Source organism: Cupressus sempervirens, chromosome 9, assembly GCF_028749045.1.
Source record: "Cupressus sempervirens isolate cs-2001-9-10 chromosome 9, ASM2874904v1, whole genome shotgun sequence".
NCBI classification, from domain to species: Eukaryota; Viridiplantae; Streptophyta; class Pinopsida; order Cupressales; family Cupressaceae; genus Cupressus; species Cupressus sempervirens.
This window is the reverse complement of record NC_143126.1, coordinates 458,684,262-458,707,204: the sequence shown is the minus strand read 5'-3', so window position 1 is coordinate 458,707,204 and position 22,943 is coordinate 458,684,262. Positions and strand designations below refer to the sequence as shown.

General features: G+C 34.5%; 1 pseudogene; it reads left to right on the top strand.

Annotated features, from left to right (window-relative positions):
* The first annotated feature begins 6,435 nt into the window (after positions 1-6,435).
* LOC149539310 (pentatricopeptide repeat-containing protein At3g03580 pseudogene) lies at positions 6,436-10,012 on the top strand (annotated as a pseudogene).
* Positions 10,013-22,943: the final 12,931 nt, after the last annotated feature.

Below are 22,943 nucleotides of genomic sequence, written 5' to 3'. Positions count from 1 at the left end.
ATTGGCCTATGATGTAGATTGATGCAGTAGCTTTTGCAAAGTCATGTGAAAAGTATCAAAAACATGGTAACCTGATACATGCTCCAAGTAGGGAACTCATTCCTTCTATCTCTCATTGGTCGTTTCAGCATTGGGCCATTGATCTTGTTGGACATATTCATCCCAACTCATCATGTGGACACAAGTTTATTATCACTACTATTAATTACTTCACTAAATGGGTAGAAGTTGTCCCACTTTCAGTTGCGTTAGGCAAGACAATTTCTCTATTTATTCTGAATCATATTATCTGTAGATATGGAGTTCCTTCCAAGATTATCACTGAAAATGGAGGCTAATTTAAAAATAAGGACCTTAGACAACTTTGTATAAATTCAAGATAAAACAACATTGGTCCTCCATTTTCTTCCCGCAAGGAAATGGTCAAGCAGAAGCATCAAATAAAACCATTCTCAAAATCTTGCATAGAACAGTTCATAAGAATGGTAGGGATTGGAACTTACAAATAAATATGGCTTTGTGGGCCTATAGAATGAGTATTTGTAGTCCTACTGGGGCTACTCCTTTTTCCCTTACATATGGTGTTGAAGCAGTGTTACCTTTAGAGGTTGAGATTCCTTCACTCAGAGTCTCCCTGAAAGGTCTAGTTATAGATGAAGACTATCATGCTATGAGACTTCAAGAGTTAGAACTTCTAGATGAGAAATGCCAAGCATCATTTGACCATATGAGGGTCTATCAAAAGCACATGTCAAAAGAATTCAACAAAAAGGTTCACCCTAGAGAATTCCAGGTGGGAGATTTTGTCCTACGTGAAAATCCTAAAAATCAACAGAATATCTAGAGATCAAAAGGGTAAATTTGAACCTAATTGGCTTTGACCTTACATTATTACAATAACTTTTGGGTCTGGTGCCTATTTACTATCTACAATAGAGGGAGAGTAGCTCCCTGATCCTATCAATGTCTTACATCTGAAGAAGTTCTATCCATGATGGTCGTTTTGTCTAGGGGCATCTTTGTACATATTTATTGATCTTGAAAAAATACAAAAAAAAAAATGATATATTTCAAAAATCCAAAAAAATGATATACTATCAAAATTCTAAAAATTGAAAAATATCCTAAAAAAATGATCATCTTAGCAATAAGCACTTTTATGTATCTCCAAAAAAAAAAAAAATCCAAGTTGTGAAAACTTGGAAACGGGCGCTACTTGAGGCCTTTGCACCCCTATTTCTTAGTGTGTGTCCTCAACACTTAGCCTTTCTCCATCATGCCTTGTCCTTGTTGCCTTGGTTTGGAATTGGTCCTTGTCTAGGGGGCATAATTGTATTATCTTTGGTCTCTTGGCTGTGTTAGTCTTTAGGACACCTCACAAATGGTGTTTTTTAACACCATCCCAACTATATTTTTCAATACAACTCCTAAAATTGAGTGTTTTTCAACACTTATCGGTTTGGTCTTACCTAGTCTTTTCATGTGATCTTACCTGCCTGCAAGCAGTCGATCCTTATCCTTGAAACTTAGTATCAATTAACACACTTAAATTTTTAAACACAAACACTTAATGCTTGACCTATGTCATGATATTTTCTTTGTGTGCTGACTATTATTGATTTTGATAAGTCTCTCTGGGATGCATAACTAGAGGACTTGGGGCATGGGGTATGTTTTTATTTATGTTCTACTTGTGGGTATGGCCTTGAAACTCTAGAGTGTCTCTTGTTGTCTCCTTGAAACACTTAAGAGATTTGAGGCATCATCCTTGACAATTTTTGTATAACCATTCTTTATTAAATTGGGTAAGCTAACATCAAAATCATCTTGACCTTTATGTCTTTGATGCTTATACTAGAATCTTTTCACATTCCCATATGATATAAATCACATTCATATCTTCATAGTTGTGCTTGTGATTATTGATGATTGTGTGATTTTACGATGTCCGTTAATAATGGCCTAATGATGAAAATAACATCTTTTACATTCTCTAATGAATGATGAACACAAAATCCTATGTTACAATTGCTCTTTTGCAAGTACACCTTTGTGTTTTCATGTAGCTTGCATTATTAGACTTCATGTTAGTTTGCATTTCAGGTTGCATTATGAGTTTGAGAGGGTTTTCCCTTCATCTTTCTTGTGGACTTTTAATCAACCGTGGTCATGTCTTGATCTTCATTTCCTTATCTTTTTTCACGATCTCAATCAAAATTTCTATCTTAAATGGTTGATTGATTTTGGGGCATTATAGTTCTTACAAAAATTTTCTTTCCATATCTTCCATTTTCTTTTACCCCACTTCTTTTCTTCTAATTCACCTTTGGGGCATAATATTTCATGCTTTATGATCTACCTTGGTTCTGTGATTCTTATATCTTTCATCTTACATCAAAAACTTTATCTTTTGTTCGATTTGATTAAATTTATCAATCAATTGTTTCTCCTCTATCTCATTTCAATTTAGATCATGAGGGAGCAATACCAATCAATTTCAATCTTTGATTCACTTTTATCAATTTTATCCTTGACTTTTTAAAGTCAAAATTTATTTTTATTCTTTGTCCTGATGTGTTCCTGAATCAACCACACATCTGGGTTGTTTTGTGATCCCAAATCAATCTCACACTTCAATTTCTTTCTTTGACTACATGTGTTCCCAAATTGATCACACATTAGTAAAAAAGGGGCAAATGTATGCACCTAAAATGGTTGCCTAGACCAAGGATAACTTTAAGGAACCCCGCCCCTCCCAAAATTTATAAAATTGTGGCGAATCACATGTCATTTGGGTGAAAAAAAATTAATAGTGTTGACAAATTATGTGTCAATCAATGGATATTCGGTGGCAATTTTTTTAATAGTTTAGACAATTTTTATAAAATAATGGTGATTATAATTTAAAATAAAAATAAAATTATTAATATTGATGGTGAATTATGTTTTGAAATGTAATTATGTTAAATGTATTATTTGAGAACTCAGACCATCTGATGATCCAAGATCAATGGCTGAGGTTTAATTTCGGCCAAGCTTTCTTGAAGGAAGAAGAATTGTCGAGGTAGTCACCGAAATGTTGACACGTATCAAGGGAAGTTATTTGTGGAGTACAGTGTCACTCATAAAAAAAAAATTCACATAGGAAAATGAGAATTTGGCGAATGATGATCGTCGAAAGTGACACTCAATTAATTTCGTGGCAAATAAGAGTAAACATTAAAGAGAAATATGGGTGAAGAACCCGACTACCAAATTGAAATTACGTAATAATAGTGGCGAACATTCCAACCACTATATGAGTATTTTATAAAATTTGGGCGAACCGGTCAACTAGTATACGATATTTTTTTTAGCCAATTTCTATAGCCCAATCGGGATATATTAGCCAATTGGCAAATAATAGCCACTAAAAAAATCCCTGGCCTAGACTATGGGCCCCCATTATTCAATTTATCAAAATTCCTAAATCAATGGTTTGCAATATTTTATTAAATCAATTCAAATCAATTTCTTTGATCAAATTGTAATTAATTCAATTATTTCAATATTTCTTAAGGTTTGATCATTTTATCCTAAGTCTTATTTAATTAAAAAAAAATCTCTCTTTTAATTAAAAAATTAATCCACTAAATATTTCATATTTAATTAAAAGAACTTTCTCCCTTTTAATTAAATAAAATCCCACGTGAAAAAGAAAAGTAAATAAATAAAAATTAAACCCACTTGAAAAAATAAATAAATAATTTTTTTCCTCTGCACTTAAATGCACATATCTCTAGGTGGGATTCCTCTTTTTCCTCTTTCCACTTTCTTCTCAAACACTCCTCTTTTCTCATTGGTGGAATTTTGTCTCACATGGATCAAACTCTATTATCCCATATTGGTTGTGAGAAGCCTTCCACCTCTACATTTTCCTTTATAAGGAGCCCTCTCCTTCTCATTTTCATGTAGAGCAATAGAGAGAGATATAGAGAAATTAGCTCGTTGCTATAGTATTGTTATGCTACAGGTTTAGAGAGTGATTTTGGAGGAGTTTGAGCCTTAGGGTTTGGACATTGGAGCTTCATTGCAACTTCTCTCTTCTTGTCTTATTCTCTCTTGCATCCATGGCTTCCATCATGAGGTTTAATCCTTGCATTTTCATATCATTTTAGAGTCATATATGTTTTCATAGATTAATATTGCATTTTTATTTCCTTTCATACATTAGATTTCCTTTCTTGCATTTCTTTGCATTGTTATCATTTAAATTAGTTTGCATCTTCATTTGCATTCATATTTTGATCTTTGAATCTCTCGTTTTATGGTGTACTTGCATGGGCACAAATTAGGTCAAACTGAGGGCCTCCATCACAAACCCTTGCACTCCATGAATAGAGAGCTATGTGTTGCCATTCAAAACCTCATTCTTGAGCAATCTTGGATATAGTGACTCATAGAAGTGTGCTCACATTTTAGGCATACAAATCATACATATTTTATTTTAAAAATTAATTTTATATATTGACTTTTATTGAAATTATTAAGTTGATAGGTTTATTTCCTAGCATACTTGTGTTGGAATGTTTTGACTTTCTGACGTTGTTGGACACTTGAGAAGGAGATATCCAATGCTGCAAATGATATCCAAGCAATGTGGTGATTGCATATCTTCTAAAAAGCTGGCGAGGAGGGAAAAAAATAGTTTTGTCTACAAGTCCATCAATTTATTCAAGGCTTCAGCCATGTGAATTCTCTGGGCTTCTGGATTTGAATTATAGCCGTATATTTAGTTTGAAAATGTTGAAATCCAAAATGCCCACATGCTCTACCAAAATTTCATCCACCACAACTTCCATAAATTCAAGGACAATTTAGTAATGATTCTCCAAAAAAATTCCATGACAATTCATCATATCATGCACTCTGTGTTTCAAGAATTTGTCCATAAGACATTCATTGACTCCATGGAAATCAATGCCGTCGAATGCTATTATAGGGGAAAATCTAGCATTTCATGTTGCACAAACAATTGATTTGAGATTTAAGAAAAAATAGTCCCATGAGTAAACTGATGTGCATCTATTGAATTTGTTGCACTATTGTAAAAATCTGTAATAACATGGGGAATTTCTTCTATTTTTAGAGGATGAGGAATGGATATTTCTACTACACCTTTACCATTTTGTTAAAAAAAATCTACATATTTTTTTGCTTGAGGATGAAATTGGGGGCTGCCCATTCAGTTGATAGTATAAGTTCTCAATGCAAATGTAGTCAATGGTTATTGTTGTTTTACAATATTTCAATTAGAAACAAAATTTATAAAAAAAACATAGAAATAATTGGACTTAGGAATTCATGTTTGCAGCTTGGAAGATACAATTGATAATGCTTTGGTTTAGGAAGAATGTAAGAAGTCTTGAAAAATGGGTCAGTAAAGTTTTGAAATTATTTTACTTTCAAAATTGTTTCATAAAGTTTTGAAAATCTTTTGAAGTTTTCATAATCTTTTCATTTTTTTTAATATTTCTATTAAAATTAGAAAATCTTGTTAGGTAGTAATTTGTGTGAATGTGATAATCTTCATCTTACAAACTTATACATTTATGGAAAAATATATTATGAATGAGGTACAAAAAAATAATTTATAAATATTGTAATGAGATTTATTAGTTTTAAGATTTTATTATTATGAGAAAATTATTATTAATTTACAATTGAGAGAGTGAAATAACTTATACAAAATGTTTTTAAGGAAGATTTGATCATTTTAATTTTTTAATTTTAAGAATAATATTTATTATCAAATTTTCAAAAAGAATAATTGAATCTAAAATAAAATATTTATGAATTTATTTTAAAAAACCTAAATTTAAAGAAGTTTCTAAATTCATATATTATAGTTAAAAATATATTATATTATTTTTTTATTTTTAATATTTCAAAGAAACACAAAATAGAATATAAATATATATAATAATCAATGCAAAAATATTAAAATTACTAAACAAGCTTTTAAAGTGTATTAATGTTATTTTGAAAGTATATTAAATTAATAAATATTTAATTACAAAACATAGAAGCATATATATTGCATGTGTTGAGATCTAGAAAAATAATGTATTAATTTTCATTAATTTAAAGTTGTTCAATGAAATAAGTTTAATCACAATACACAAATTTCAGAGACTCACACTACAGAAAGCAACAGTTGAATGGAATATCCGACTTGCTTTCACTTTTGAAAGATACTGAAAAATGAAATACAATCCATATACAAATATACGCAAGGAGGACCGTGTATATTAGATAACTCTTCAGACAAAACATGTGTATTCTGAATGTGACAAGAAATCAAAATGACACAACTGAATCAAACATATTATATAACGAAACAAGCAAATACTACATAAAGACTAACCCCTTATTATATAACAAAACAAGCAAATACTACATAAGGACTAACCCGTTGCACCATTAAGGGTGCGAGTGCTAGTACATATATATCTTTCTCGTTGCATAGTCTTGGAGTAAGAAAGATTCGAAGGACAGAAGGGGGAGAGGAAAGCACACTCTTTGAATTGGTCGCGAGGGAAATGACAGTGAGACTATGAGCCAAGATCATTTCCAGGAATACAAATTTATGAATATAGTTGTTTTCTTCTTAGATTGATATAAAATTTAGGAATGCAGCGCAGAACTCCAGGAACTATTGGCATTCGAAATGGCCGAAAGACAGGCATAAATCCTCTTTGTTCAATAAGAGTAAATCATGAGGGAAACCAGTATAAAAAGCGATGAAGTACACTTTTCATCTCTACAATTTCATTCAATGTTCCATAATTTGCACTCTACGCACTCTCTGCATCTATGCAAAGATTCCATTAACCTCACATGCAAGGTTTCCAAGTTGTTAACTGATCCAGTGGTGTGCCAGGGGAGTGTAGTGGCTGCAAACTGCATTCACAATGAACTTTTTGACAATACATAATCTGAATTTATTTCAATTGTGCAGAAATATTATTGATATCACAGAATGGCAGTCCGGAGAATATCATTACCATCTAGGCTATTTCTGTCCGGGATGATTCAGATTCAAGAAATAAATGTCCACAACACTCATCTCAGAGTCCCCTTCAAGCAGGGTTACTCGAAGAATGTTCCACACATTTTACACACTGTACATAATTGTCCTGTAGATTCTTATACTTACCTTCAAATATTGCAGAATTCAATGGCTAAGAATGCCATTTCAGTGGGTAAGCGAATTCACTTTCACATCAATGTCAGGGAACTTTCATCCGACACCTGCATTTTTTTACAAAATACCCTAATCAATATGTATGATAAGTGTGGAAGTTTAGTGGGTGCTCGTGAAATTTTCGAAACCATGACTGAACGAGACATCTTCTCATGGAATATGATGATTGCAGCTTACCAGAGACATGGGTTTCCACAAGAGGCATTGACAGTTTTTGGTCAAATGCAACTGTCAGCTGTCCAGCCTGATAAATTCACCTTTGCTAACATTCTCCCAGCGTGTGCTAAGATGGGAGCTTTAGAGCAGGGCATGGAGATCCATCAAAGGATAATGGAGCGCAGATTTTTGTCAGATGTTGTACTTGGGAATGCCTTGATCGACATGTATGCAAAATGCAAAAGCATATGCAATGCACGCGAACTATTTGACAAAATGCCTCAACGAGATATTGTCTCATGGAATGCAATCATTAATGGATATGCACAAAATGGGTTTGCTGAAAAATCGCTGGAGGTTTTTGAGCAAATGCAAGTGATAGTTACAAAGCCAAACTCAACAACGTTTTCTATTGTCGTTCCAGCTTGTGCCAAGCTTGGATTTTTGGAATACGGTATAGAAATCCATCGAAGAATAGCAGAAAGTGGGTTTTTGTCGGATGTCAAAGTAGTCAATAGCTTGATAGCCATGTATGGGAAGTGTGGAAGCTTACAGAAGGCAGAGGAACTGTTTGATCAAATGCCTCAACGAAGTGGAGTCTCATGGAATGCAATCATTAGTGGAAATGCACAAAATGGTCTTGCTGAAAAAGCCTTGGAGGTTTTTAAGCAAATGCAGTTGGAAGGTGTAAAACTGAATTCAGCAACCTTGACCAGCATACTTCAAGCTTGCGCCAAAATTGGAGCTTTGGAGGAAGGTATGGAAATCCATCGAAGAACAGTTGAATGCGGATTTTTGTCACATGAAATTGTTGTGACTGCTCTGATGGACATGTATGCAAAATGTGGAAGAATACAGAAATCACACAAATTGTTTCAAACAATGCGTCAGCAAGATGTGGTTTCATGGACTACAGTTATTACTGGATATACACAAAATAATTTAGTTGAAAAATCTTTGGAGGTTTTTAAACAAATGCAGTTGGGAGGTATAAAGGCAAACTCAACCACGTTTGCCAGCATTCTCCCCGCATGTGCCAAAATGGGAGCTTTAGAACAGGGCATGGAAATCCACCAAAAAGTAATTGAAAACGGTTTTTTGTCAAATATAGTGGTGACAACGACCCTGATCGACATGTATGCAAAATGTGGAAGCATACAAAAGGCACGGGATTTGTTTGAGGAAACACCTCAAGGAAATCTGGTTTCATGGAATACAATGATTGTGGGTTATGCGCAAAATGGTCTTGCTGAAAATGCATTGGAGTTTTTTAAACAAATGCAATTATCAGATTCACAGCCAGATTCATTAACTTTAGCTAACATCCTCCCAGTTTGTGGCAAGCTTGGTGCTTTGGGACAGGGTATGGAAATCCATCAAAGAATAATCAAAAGCAGATGTTTATCAGATGTTGTACTTGTGACTGCCCTAATAGACATGTATGCAAAATGTGGAAGCATAATAGAGGCGCGCAAATTGTTTGACAAAATGTACAATCGAAACTCAGTGTCATGGACTGTAATGATTGCAGGATATGCAATGCATGGATATTGCAAGGAGGCGATCAAACTTTTTGAACTAATAGAGCATTCTAAAACCAATCCTGGCCACATAGACTTTGTTTGTGTTTTATATGCATGCAGCCATGCAGGTTTAGTGGATGAGGGTTGTAAATACTTCAATGGAATGAGCAACTCTTATTCCATTACACCTACAATGGATCATTATGCATGCATCGTTGATCTTCTTGGCCGTGCCGGCTATCTTGAGGAAGCCTTAAATTTTATCATTAAAATGCCAATACAACCCGAAGTGGTTGTGTGGATGTGTTTAGTTGGTTCTTGCAGATCACATAAGAAGATAGGAATAGGAGAATTTGTGGCAACACTTCTTTTTGAGTTGGATCCTAAAACTGCTGCACCTTATGTTCTTTTGTCAAACATTTATGCAGAAATGGGGAGGTGGGCTGACGTTCAGAAGGTAAGAAACCTGATGAAAGATAAAGAAACCATAAAGAAACCTGGATGTAGTTGGATTGAAGTCAACAAAATAGTACATGTTTTTTGTGTAGGAGACCGATCACATCCGCAAACACATGAGATTTATGCAATGCTGGAGAAATTGTCTTTGGAGATGAAGAAACTAGGTTATAGTCCAGACAAGAAACCTGTATTAAATGATGTGGAGGAGGAAGAGAAAGAATTATTCATCTGTCACCATAGTGAGAAGTTAGCAATTGCATTTGGATTGTTAAAAATGGCCCCCGGAACAACTATTACAGTTGTCAAGAACCTTCGAATATGCGGTGACTGTCACAAGGCTACGAAGTTTATTTGTAAGATTGCTGCAAGACAAATTGTTGTGAGAGATGCAAATAGGTTTCATCATTTTAAAAGTGGGCAATGTTCTTGTGGAGATTATTGGTGATGCAAACTGCACAGTTTCCAACTTGGCTAGGAAGGAGGAGTAGTGGCTATCTAGCCATGAAAACCATTTTTCTCATATAATCTTTTATACCTTTTCAAAAATAAAATAAGTATTTCCCCTTGTTACGGTAAACTTTTCGTGGCTGCATAGCCATTGCCTGAAAGAGGAAGTTTTATTTTTCAACTTATTAACAACTCATTTTTAAGTGGTTGGTCAGTCATTTCATGATGTATTTTAAACAACAGTTAGGGGTTACAAGTTTGGCGGGATAATAGGCTAGTTCAAGGTCATAGATCTAGAAACAGCATCTACTTTTGTATCAACCTTCCCTTATTGCAATTAAAACTAGATGTCAGAAATTAACAAGTAGACCAATGTAGATGGTGGAATTATCAACAAACTCGAGGTTGTAAGGTCATTTCATGATGTATTTTAGACAATAGTTAGGGGTTACAAGTTTGGCGGGATAATGGGCTTGTTCAAGGTCATAGATCTAGAAACAACACCTACTTTTGTATCAACCTTCCCTTATTGCAATTAAAACTAGATGTCGGAAATTAGCAAGTAGACCAATGTAGATGGTGGAATTATCGACAAACTCGAGGTTGTAAGGTCACCACATCTATTTTTTAGTGAAATTAAAATTAGAGAACATATCAGAATAAAAAACTTATTTTATTCATTAGTAAATTATAATTTTAAAGGTGCAAAAAAATCAATTATTTTCTTACATAATAGAAAATACATTTGATAGCTAATCAAGATGTCTGCCAACAAACTAGTCTTATAGACAACTAATTACAACACCCCTTTTTAATGTTACAACATTAAATTAAATTACAATATAAAACAATACATTATATAGAAGCTTGTTCTTTGGAAACATATCTTAAACTTGTAAGACTTCTTCAAGCTACTCTCTAATTGCAAGTATGGTCAACTAATTATCATTCAAACTCCCAATATCATTGTACACCATATGGACATGAAATTTGGCTACAAACTAGGGTTTTTGAAGGTGAATAAACTAATTAGTCCATTCTCATATCTTTATGTAATTTTTTTTATCACAGTAATTGATTATTACTCTCTTATCTTATATAGATTATTTGATTGTCCATAATTAATTCACAACAAATATTGAAGAATAAGACAATTGCAACTTCATGAATAAAATACAGATAGAAATATGCAATAAAATGAACACAATATTTTAGACAAATTCTCTCTGAGAAAAATCCTAAGGGAAAACTAGTACTGTAGATGAGGAATTATATGAACTTCAACAAATTAGGAGATACATAAACTATTTGCCTCCTATTGGTAGAGTTTTGACAAAACCCTCCTTTGGAAATTTCACTTTTCTATTATTTCCAATGCTATCACTACACCTTTGCTATTAGTGCAAACCCATTTGCTAACACTGCAAAGCCATTTGCTAATACTACAAATACTTCTCACTTGTATCTTCTCAAAATACCCAATGACACTCTTTTACTCTACTCTCATTAGAAGACCAACAATCAAGATTTAATTTCAATCTACGACTAAGCCAAATAACACCGTAAAAAACCCTAAACAAATTGGTTACTATGCATCTCTAAGGAAATCAATTTATTAAATAAATAATTATTCATTTCCAACACCTTGGCCAAAAGATAATTATTTACTAGATCCCTGCAAATGAATGAACAACTATCCAAGCTACCAAACTTATGTGTTTGTGGATTAGTGTATATCCAAATAACACAACACTTCAATAAGACATTAGCTTGTTAGTCCATAATCATCAATTCAACCAAAGATAAGAAAAATGAAGCTACCAAAAGCTTCTAATTGCTCTTAGATTGAGATCTTAATTAGTGAAATTAAAATTGTAGAATGAGAGATTCAATTTAAGGAATGATGCAATTCTATGAGTAAATGAAAGTTAGGTTATCAATTTCCATTATGAAATGAAGTGTGAGCTAATTAACTAGATGCAACTGAACAATTAAGCTATGAATTCTATAGCATAACACTAGACTGTAAAATGAATGTGCCTTGGAGCTTCAAATCCATTCCTTTTAGAGGATTAGAGGGAAAATAAATGGTGTTTATTCAAAGGTAAATAGTGATTAGGATTCATCCTCAAGTGACCCATGTGAAGTGATCCATGTTTGTCAATTCTCATTGGTTCATCCATAACCATCAAGTCTACCTTGTCCCCTTTGTGATGACATGCATTTTAGGGGATTTATTAATTCCTTTCAATTAACTACTTTACTCAAGTGCATTCATTTGTTTGATTTAATTAAAATAGGCTAAGGTAATTAATGAAGGGTTTTGATCAATATATGAGGGTTTGATGCTTGATTAGGGTTTTAATTGATTTTGATGAATTTTGTTAGTATTTAGATAAGTATAATTTAGGAGTATATCTTGATTTAAAGAAAATAGGACTTCTACCCATTTTAGGGTGATTACATTTGGCCCTCGTTGAATCAATGTGTGAGCAACAGGTTGATTCAAAGAAACAATGATGCTAACTCATATAATAGCTTGATTTGAAGTGTTGAAACTATTCTTGAGTTATAGATTGAGAATTCTATGATTGATTAAACAAAATTCAATTGATTGAAAGTTTTAAGCCATCAATTTTGAACTTGATGGAACAAGAACCAACCATATCAACCTTAAAGTTAATAGAACAAAGACTGATAAGAGCTTACCAATTGGATCAAAAAAAAATTTAAGCCATTGATTTTGAACTTGATGGAATGAGAACCAACCTTACTGACTTTGAACTTGATGGAATGAAGGTCAATAAGAGCTAATAAGAATATCTAGTTTGATTTGGTGTGAGGAAATTGAGCATTTGAGTGATCATGATTTATTAGCAAATAACAATTTAGATGTGAAGTGATGATATTGATAAATGTCTGAAGATATCAAAAGTGGTTGATACTTGATATAATAGAATAAATAGTTTGATTTGGTGCAATGAAAATGATCAAATGTAAGATTGATTTTATTTAGACATAGATGATGAACTTGACATGATGTGATGAAGTCAATTACTTGACAATCCCAACTTGATTGAAGAGAATTGACGTACCCCCAGTGTTGATAAATGATTTGATCTATAGATCTCGATATAATCCTTGAATAGATTTGATGAAAATTTGATTGAATTAGGTATGATCATGCCTCCTCGAGAGAGATTTTTTTTTTTTTTTTGATGAAATCTCGATTTCAAGCCTTTTTGATGATGTGTAATTGATATAAGTGTGATTATGATCAATTTGAAGATGATTAGATTCACCTTGAATGTGTTTTGAATCATTTGAATATGTTTTGATTCCATTAGAGTTGTTTTTAATCAATTAGAGTTTGCTTTTAGTTTATTTAGTATTGATAAAACATAGTTTGACCAAGTTTGACCACTTTAAAATGTGCTTTGAACATGTTTGACTAATCCTGACCAAGATTTTAGTGGGTTGATTAGATTCATCTCATGAGACATATCATTTTACACCTTGTAGTAAGCTTTTGTAGTGTATATATGTGTTTTTGACTAGGTTTAGCTAACACTGACCATATTTGACCACCATTCAACAAAATATTATGTTTTAGGTGACCTTTGGTTGTAGTGTTCCCATCATAAAATAAATTATTAATCAAACATTGTTAATGAGCCGATTGATTTAGTATATCTTGGATCCATTTTTATTTTTGTTTCCATAGGTAGATGTTGTTGTCAGCTATCTTTGTACACCCTCAGAAAGGCTTCCTTGAGGGGTATTTAAGCATGGCTTGTAGGTAGTTGATGGTATGCAATTTGAATTATTTCTTGTATTGCAAATTCATGTTGGGATTCTAATGCAGGAGCATCCAGAGGTATAAGGGCAATCCTGTGTCACCCAAAAAAAAATGTACTTAGACTTAGTTTCTATTTTATGTCTTTACATTTTTGGATACCCATTCGGCTCAAATAAAGGTTCCAACTCTCATAGTTCAACTATCAGTGCATTTGAAAATCCCGAAAAAATAGGAGCATGCAATTTGGCCATCATTTTGGTGACCTAGAAGGTGTGACTTGGCCAGATGAATGTAATTGAGATTTAGAGCATTCTAGAAAAAGAATCAGGTCAAAAGGCCCCACGGTTTGAAAGTTATTGCAGTTTTTCGAGTTTTGGAGACCTCCTAAGAATGCTTCAAAGTCAGGTTTGGGGCATTAAATGACCTCAAAAAGGGTCAAAAAATGGGGGACGAGAAAAGCTTGTCCATAGGGCTATAGAGCGCTTCGAGAGCTTTCCAAAAATGTAAACGGTTCGTCAATCGGAGCTATGGTTCAAAAGTTATGCCTCCCGAAAGTTCGGCTACCGTTTCTGGATTCTTCTAGATTCGCACTGACTTCTAACGTGGCTTCTGGAACCTTCTATTTTGTCGGTGGATGCCTACTAGCACTTTCTAGAATGTACTCCTAGTCCTTAACCCTCCGGGGTCTATTTAAGGAGATTTTTGGCATTGTAAAAGGCAGTTCGGATTGGAGCTTGAGAGGAGGTGCTAAAAGGAGAAATATTCTCTAGATTTATGCTATTGTAAGCCCGTAGGGCATGTTTTGAAGTTTATTTCTCTGCACTGTTTGTACTAGCTTATTTTCTTAGTTAATATAATTCCCCCTTTCTATTGTGTCTATTCTGTTGTTGGGTTGTGTCCCCATCAGATTCTTTGTTGTTTTCCATTTCAGAAGTGAAAGACCTCTCTATTTGGCTATTCCAATTTTGGTGGGATTCAACCCTCACCCTATTCCGTTGCCTATAATACTTCACTCAGATTTGGAAAATTAGAGCACCATCTTTTGACAAATATTAATTGAAGGATTATTTGTGTTCAATCTCCATTCTTGTTTGGCTTTATTTGATGAATTCAGGTCTATAAGTTTATGGTTGTATGACTGAGCATTCCTCCTCCACCATACACCTTCCACCTCCCACATCATGAAATGCATCTTCCATACTGCAACTTTACCCTACCATACAACTTGGACAACTCCACAACCATACTACTGCCTCATTTTATCATACGACATTTTATCTATCATATTGTACAGCTAGTCCTCCCTCCTCACTGTACGACCATTACACCACCAACTCGTATGACCATATTTGCATTTCACGTACAACCACACATACTACTGTACGACCTCCAAGGAAGCACTGTGCATCCTTTAGGCCTCCACCATATGGCCACACATACTATAGTACGACCTCCAAGGAAGCACCGTACAACCTTCAGGTCTCCATTGTATGACCCAAGTAGTTCGTAAACCACTTTTGCAAATTTTTCCTCTCATCTTGTATGCCTTTGGTTATCTAGTGCACGCTTTTTTGGAGTTAAAAAGATTTCAGGATATTACAGTGGTATCAAAGCTTCAATCCTGCTAGCCTATGGACAATGAATGAGAGTTAATAGATGGGAGAGAAGAAGATCCCATTTTGTTGATATAATGGCAATAGAAGTGTTGAGCTGTCATTTTGCACAATGCTTAACAAGAGGAATCCTTTCGATTTCCTCTCTTGAAGAGTTAATCTGGGATCAACTCCAAGGTTTTGGGTGATCTTGTGATCTACTAGAATCTACTTAGTAGAAGATAAATGTGAGTGTTCATGAGGAGGTCTTGTTGGTTTTGATCAATTTCAGATAAGATGTTGAATCTGCTTGCTATCTCAAAACAATAAACACACAAAAAGAAACATATTTTTCTATTTTTCTGTTTATAATGAATGTAGTTTTAACTATGCAACTATATGAATTCCTAATTTAACCAAGTGTTTGTAAAAGAAAATAGCAAAGATAAGGTAAAAAGAAGTTTAAGAAAATGACTTGAAAAGTAAATTCCTAATAGACATAAGCCACAAAAAAAACCACGTCTGTGAATTAAGCCTTTAAAAAGATTGGTAGGTAACTAATGAAAATAGGAGCATTGCTTCCTCAATTCCACTGATGCAATCGTTGATGGGAACTCAGTAATCATAACATGTTTCACTTTTCATCAGATCATAAGCCATGAAAAGTATGCTCATGCGAGACAAAAAGCTATGTAGGAACAATATGGTGATCTCTTCTCCAACTAAGTACGTCAGCAAAATTCACAAACACGTGGCAAACACCAGAACTAAAAGATCACAATACCAAAATAACACAAGAAAACTTTTGGCTCCATTACTCTCCATGAACATACATTCACAAAATATAACACACTCAGGCAAGAATAACTACACTCAAAATGAGAGCACCAATAGCATATATTACTGCATAAAAATAATGGCCTGGAATACATATTACATTCCTAGATTTATATGAAATCTTCTCCTCAATTTGTGTTGAGAGTGAGAGTTTCCTTCATGCAAATATGTGCTTCTAAACTAATAAAATAAATCTATTTATAGACAAACTGACTTTCTAATTGGTGCTAAGTAGGACTCCACCCTTGTTTATATCATTTAATAGGTGCATGAGCTTTTATGTCTTAAAACAAAGAAAACATGAGAAAATAAGAAGAAGAAATCCATTAGATGATGTAGTAGTCTCTGGAGGTGCTAAAAATAGAAGCTTAACCTTCTCTAGATGTTTGTAGGAGTTAAATTGCCCCTAGAATGTGTTTCTAGTACATGGAAAGCTCTAAATTTGGAACTCACAGTTAATTATCGGCACACCTCTAAATTTTTCAAAACTTCTTGTGCACCTTTGGAGAAGCTCAACTTGCGCACCTTGGAAGATAGGTTCAAAAAATGCAAAATTTTACCAAGTGTCAAAACTAAAATTCTAACTTCTAGGTTTTGTTCCCCTTTATACCATAGATATGTCTAGGTATTTGTTCTTGAATTTCTCTACAATCTCCATTACTTGGGTTGCATTTAGAAAATTTAAAGCATCATATTTATCCTTTACTTTTGTTGATGGTTGCCCACCTCTATATGAGTCTTTGCAAAATCTCCCAATTTCACATCTAATTCTAGCAATGCCTCTTTGGTCTTAAATGCTTGTCTAATATCTTCATTAGTGGAAGCTTCTTCAAAAGTCTTCTAAAATTGTTCAACAACTGCTTGCATAGTCATGAATCTATCCCTTGAATCATCTTCAAAAATATCCAAGCAAGCATCACTGAAATGTGTCTCTGCCTTCAAAATCTACTCTTGGGCTTGATCCTTAAGCTTATGAATATCTGCATGTAATGTTTCCATTACTTTATTACCATCTGCAATCTTCTCTATCCAATAATCTATCTTATCTAACTCATTTGCAGTATATACATCCATCAACTTCTGATACCTCTGACCCTTTATTGATTGTAATGCTTGCAGGTCTTTACCCTAGGTATGTGTCTCATCCATCAACCCAAAATCCTGGTTCAATATAGCAACCAACTTGTCTGAATTATCCTGCATCTGGTGTAGTAGTTTAATATATCCTTGTATGATCTGCACACATTTCTCTTCAAAACTTTCCCACCATTTCTGACAAGCCTTCAAAAATGGATCTAATTGTACAATCTCCTTATCCCTCTTATTGAGTGTTGCACCTAAAGTCTCCTTGGGATTTTTAGGATCCGACAGACCAACTACTTCATTTAAATAACCTCTTAGGATTTCTTTCCACTTCTGGAGATTTAACAATTCAAACTTGTCCTGTTCTAAGTGACTAAACACTTCTTTGATTCCTGCAATGACCATTAATTTGGTAGTATCCATAATGGGTTTACCAAGAAAGACCTCTTCAATTTGATAATCTTTTGGTGTCAAATCCTCAATATCTGCATGTAGAGGAGGGATAGCAACATGGGCAAACAAGACCTAATTTTGATTACTCATAATGAAGGCCAATGTTTGTGCATCACCAATAGGTGTCTCAGGTTTCTTGAGAGCTTCACTTAATTATCTCATTCCCTTTTCCTCAGTACAATACAACTACCTTTTGTGTCTAACCATCACCTCTTTTCTCAACCATCTTAGAGTATCTTGCATTAGAGATTTATCCTTAGATGAAGAGTGAGCTTGTACCTCTAGACCCTTTCCTTTATCACTCCTCTCCAACATCTTATTCTTTTGCGAGAGATCTATATCAAGCATCTCTATGTTTTTTGAGTCCATGGTTCTCACCTCTATATCTTGGGAAGTCTGTTGAGGTTCCTCATCTATTTTCCTCTCCTCTAATACTTCATTGATAGGTCTTTGTTGTGGCCACTCTTCCTGTTCAGCGTGCACCTGTTCTTCATTAACCACAGGGAGAGGAGTGACTGAACCTTTTTCCAAGCAAGATAAATCTTGACTTGGTGATGGTGTGAAATTAAAGGTACCTATGGCTGAGGCAACAATTGACTCTAATCCTCTTATGTAGGTTGATTTTTTGGTGTATCCCTTATCTGATCACCTACTAGTTCAGTGCCAACAAGCATGAAATCAAAATCTGACATCTTAAAGACATCAACCTCTTGGTCCTTTTTCTCATCAATCTATTGTTGTAACTCATTCTCCGAAGTTGTAACCTAAATAGGTTGTGTAGGAATGGATGGTGGTGTTATAGTGAAGCTCCTTCTTTGTTCTATCTCCGTAGCCCTAGCAAGATAAGTCCTTTGACTCAAGGGAAGATTATCCTCTTCATCTTTGTTATCATGTCCTTCTTTCTTTGGGATAAATTCTAGGACTAATGGAAAAGGAATAACCTTTCTTATCACCTTTTGTCTCCTTGTCCTTTTAATTGGAGTTTTCATCTTTCGTTTCTTGGGAGTTGATGGAAAGGCTTCTTCCTCTTGGGCAGGCGGAGACACTTCTTGTGATTCTATTTCAGCTTCTTGCCCTTGTTCTGGTAGTGGCATTAGCAGATTATCCCGAGTCTAGATAACTTCTACATTTTCTACCCCTTCTACATTTTTTTCCCCTTGGCTACCAAGTTCTTGAGTTACCTCCCCTTTGGGCTCAACTTGCTGAGGGGAAGTTCAAAAGTTCTTTTCCTTTTATTTTTACCATTTTGTGCCCTAAAGTATCCAACTTCTCATCAAGTTGATGCACAATTTCCAACCTTATTGGGGATTGAGCTGTGAATGTTGGCACTGTCACCTTCGCTTCTCTACCTTTCACTGGGTGGGCTACAACTTGGAAAACTATCATTTGTGGGATTAGATCTTAGCTTGAATGGTCTCTTAATCCATTCCTTGGTTAATTGGATGATATTCCTCACCTTATGATTGATATTTTCATTTTCTTCTCTATCAATCATTGCATTCATGGTAGGTTGATCATATATCTTATCCCAATTATATAAAGGATCTAAGACCTCTTCAGTGTCTTGCTGCACAATCTTCAATAGGACCTCCATTTTCAAAGCACTGCATGCCAAATAAAGAGTTATCCTATAATAATCCCTTATTTGGATCTCATAATCATCTATTGCATTCATTCAATGATCCTTTATGGCATTTTTGTGTTTGAACTATTTTCCTACCAAGTACTAAACTCTACCAATGTTATCAAAATAGGGACAAGGGGAGAAATAATCCTCCAAGGGATACTGATCCCATTCTGACTCAAAATTCATAATATCCTGTTTCTATTTAACACCAAACAAACCTATAGTGATGGGCTATACCTAGGTCTTCTTATGCTGCTTCCTTACTCTTTCATATGTAGACGAGAGTTATCATGCAATCTCTAGCAATGTGAGTCTATCACATGGATACCTAGGGAGCTTCTTTGGATTTATAGTTGTACCTTCTACCTTCAAATAAGTGAATATATTAAATTCGATGTAGTAGGCACCTGTTTCTGCAATCTTTGTTGTTGCCTCTTCTGACATCCTTTTTGCATAATCTCCTTCAATGAACCAGATGATTACACAAATTAAGGAATCATTCACTATTCTATGTTCCTTGTTGTGATCTAAAATCATTTTCCTCAAAAGCTAGGGGTATATTACATAAGGCCATGTGTCAACATCTTGCAAGTTGCCCCTCTTAAACAATCTTGGATAATTTGTTGCTCTTGCAGCTAACAAATACACCAAATAATATGTCATATAGAACATTTGATCACTTTTGACTGCCACCAACTATTCACCTAAATTATCACTAAGAATTGAAGACCAGTCAATTGACATCTTTGCCATTCTGATGGTTTTAATGAAGTGTACCATCCATATGTTTAAGTGTCCCACTACTGGTAATCCCATGATTCTGTTCAGGATCACTATGGAATGTCCAATATCATCTTTCATATAACCTCTTGTCATATCTACTTTCCCTACTTTTCACCCAAGAGGAGTCCTATCAATGAGATACGAGGATTGAATAATTTCTATTAGCTTCTGGTTCATGCTCTCTATACCACCTTTTTGCTTGATGGTATGTCAACCTAATGTACTGATTTACCCTTAGAAGATGGAAATATTTCTCTATATCCTTAGGCCTTAGATCTAGAATGATCTCTCTAGTTATGCTTTTTACCAACCTTTCCTTTGAAACATAATTCTCTGCTAATGCCATGACCAACTATATATATATATATATCAGAAGATTGTAATGAAATTGGGTGTGAGGCTGCATTTACTAACCCTGATCTAATAAGTGCAGACACCATTGGGGGGCTTCTCATTTGGTTTGTTGCATTGGACCCAAAATGCATTCTAGTCAATATGGTCGAGCTTAGTGTCTAAGATCTCCTATGAGCATCCTGGAAGCATGACTTCAATGGAACACCTTGAAATCTGAAGACCACCAGTTTTGGAGCTATCTTTGCAGTGAGGGAGGATGAGGAGGAAGCCATTTTATCTTCCCAAAATACACATCCTATTAGTCTAGAAGGTGGAAAAAATTAATTTAAATAAAACCTAATTACTAAAAAAAATGACTTAGGATGTTAAAAACTATTAAAACACCCAAAAAACCCTATTTTAGCTCTTGTGAACAAAATTTGATGCTCCTTGTGTACATTGAGGGTGCACTAGGCTTGCCATTCCTAAGCAAAAGCCCAACACTAAGGGTGCGCATATAGCACACCTTATGGGTTGCACTAGGTGCACACCCTTATAGTGAAAATAAATCTTTTGTGTACTAAAAGGGGTGGACACATAGCACACCTTGTGGGGTGCACTGTGTGCACATCCTAACAATGTTAACTTGAAATTTTTAAGGTCTTTGAAAGGTGTGCATGTGCACACCTTTCACTAGGTGGAGTTTACTTAGTTTTTGTTTTATTAAGTTTTTTTATTGAAGAAAAGGTGTGCACCTTGTGCACCTTAAATAGGTGCGCAAGGTGTGTACCTTCTAACATTGTGTTTGTGTGTGTAGGTGCCAATTCAGTGAAGATCAATGCACCTCACAAAGTGCAGAGGTGCACTAGGATGAATGTGGAAGAAGAAAGTGAATGGAGAGGGGGCATCCTAGGCTTTTATAGACCAGGGATGAAGCACACCCTTTGAGGGTGTGCACTTGCACCTATGCACTCCAAAGGGAAGTGCTTTACACTTGGGGACTTAGTGAACTAGTGCACCTTGAAGGGTTGCTATGTGTGCTAAGTGCACTAGTGCACTCTTCTCCATAAAAAAAAAAAAAAAATTCTCCTCAAAATCCCTAGTTCCTTGCATATCGGTTTTTAGGTAGAGAGCTAGACTAGGCATAAATACCAAGTAGAAACCTAAAAAAGAATCAGGGGTTCCCATTTCTAGGAGAAATAGGGTGTGTATTTTGAAACTACAACAAATAGCCCCAACAAAAGGGAAGGCATTTCTTCATCAACAAACATTCCTCTATCATGTGTCAAATACCAACTAAATCCTAAATACTCCAAGCATATTTCAAGTCACTTCATAGTCAAAACCTCAGAATCTCGAATCTCCAATTTTAGTGTGTGTTCAGTGTATCAATTTTCTTCGATATCTCAGAATACGATCTATCAAAAGCTTCCAACAACTTGGAAACAATCTTCCACCCTGTCAGTCAATTCATTGGGAATACTCACAAAAGCTTTTTATCAATCACTTGTTTGGCTAGATGAGAGAATCAACCCTGAGGGGTCTTAATGGGTTATCACTTTTCATTTGAAGTCCTAGGTAATCTTCTAAATATTTTCTTCATGTAGCTTGTATGTCACCATTTGATTCTTCGATGAAGAAATTGTTTAGATACTGGATAGCCTATTTGAAGTGGGTATCCCTATAGTTAGATTACCTTTCTTAGAATTTATATAATCCTTCATTCTTAACACCATTTTCCTTTTTTATTTTCTTTCTATACCTTGACCATGCTTACACTGTGTTGCCAAGACATTGGTGTCATTTCTCAAATTCAATCTTTAGTTAATATCCCTTGTGTTCCTCTTTCATAAAGTTTATGGAAACTCTCATGCCAAATAATGATTTAAGTAATTCTTTCGAGAAGACCCTTTTGTTGGAATTGGTATGGTTTATAATTTCCCTTGTTACCATTGACCATGGTTCAAAAATACCTAAGATAATCATTCTTTTTATTTGCAAAGTGTTGAAAACTTGTTGATCTACAATTCTAAATTCAAGACTGAAAGTCCTCTGTCACTGCAACTAACATTCGTTCCTTAGTTGGTATAAGAAACAAAATAATTTAAATGTTTTGACAAAGAAATACCTATTCCCAAAAGTCAAAACCAAAATGGGTTAAATGAGATACATCAAGATAAAATCTTGGGTGCACCTCACCCCCAAATTGATGCAACTTTGAAAGTAAACACACTTGTAGAAAGGAAATTTTTTGATTTTATTTTATATTTTATTTTTATTTATTTTATTTTATTTTAGGCCTCAATGTAATGTTTCAAGAATTTCCCATTGATTGGAAATAGAATCAATTCCCCTTGTAAGGAACTCATCCTAAAAGTATTTTCTCCTAGAATTTCTGCGATCTAATTAGGACAATTCCACAAGCATTGAAACTTAGTGTGGCTGCCCAACTTTTTTTTTTCCTTGTTCCATAGAAGAACAAGGTTAGATATTCTGAAAGATTTTATCATGGCCTGCTTGTCTAACTACCTCTTAACAACAACCTGATGTTTTTCCATATGCTCCAAAGTAGTTGTTCGTTTCTCGTCCATCTCTAAGAGATTCA